The sequence below is a fragment of the Talpa europaea genome (assembly GCF_964194135.1).
Source record: "Talpa europaea genome assembly, chromosome: 2".
NCBI classification, from domain to species: domain Eukaryota; kingdom Metazoa; phylum Chordata; class Mammalia; order Eulipotyphla; family Talpidae; genus Talpa; species Talpa europaea.
The window spans coordinates 11,997,058-11,998,028 of record NC_140068.1 but is presented as its reverse complement, the minus strand read 5'-3'; positions in this window follow the sequence as shown (position 1 = coordinate 11,998,028).

The following is a 971-nucleotide window of genomic DNA, read 5'->3' as shown; positions in this document are numbered from 1 at the left end:
GCTCTCTTGCAAGCTAAAACAAAAACATTTCATGTTATATGCTTCTCAAAACAAGTGCTACAGTACAGTTTTTAGAAAGCACTCTTTGCGAGGTTCCCTCACGATCATAAACACACACTGTACTTTCTACCTCTCCACATTTGCTCGTGCTTCTCCTACTCCTTCAGCTGCCACTTCCAAACTCTTATCAACTGTCAATGCCCCGTTCAGACAGCATTTCTCCTAGTAGATGGCAATTCCCCCATTCAAAATAAACTCTCCCTCTTCTAAGGTCCCCTGGCACTTTGCTGGGGTTTTCATCTCAAAGCATGTCTATTTTATATTGCATTTACTGGTGATGTGTTATCTCTACAAGACTTAAGTTCTTTGAGAGCAGGTGTTGTATCTGAAAGGCATGAGACTGTACTCTTGATGCTTGACACACAAATCTCTGAATATCTGTAGAACAAATGTAGAAAGTTAGATAATTTTTTTTGGAGGGCAATGTGGAATAACAGAACGCATGTTTCAAAGTTGGAAAAATCTTGATTAGAATTTCTAATTCACCATAATAATCAAGTCCCTTAACTTTTCTAAGCCTCAGTTTTTAAATGTCTAAAATTGGGACAGTAAATGTCAAGAGTTGCACTATAGGGATAAATGATGACTTAAAAAACCTAGCATACTACTTGGCCAAAAGCAGGTTTCCAATAAAAGCTGAATGCATCTTCCCTGGACCTTTCTATACATGAGAACCAACCTTTGTATATATGAGAACCTGTATTCCTAAATATAGGAAACTGTATTTAGATTATGGATATGTACCATTATAAATGGGCACCTGATATGTACCATTATAAATGGGCAGCTTTTTTAATGCTAATTACTATTATTAACACCATATAGCAAGGAGAAATTCAAATTTGGATGATTCGCTGCTTTAGAGACTAGGGCCATAATTTAGATTAGGGTTGTGGCTTTGCAAATAAAAA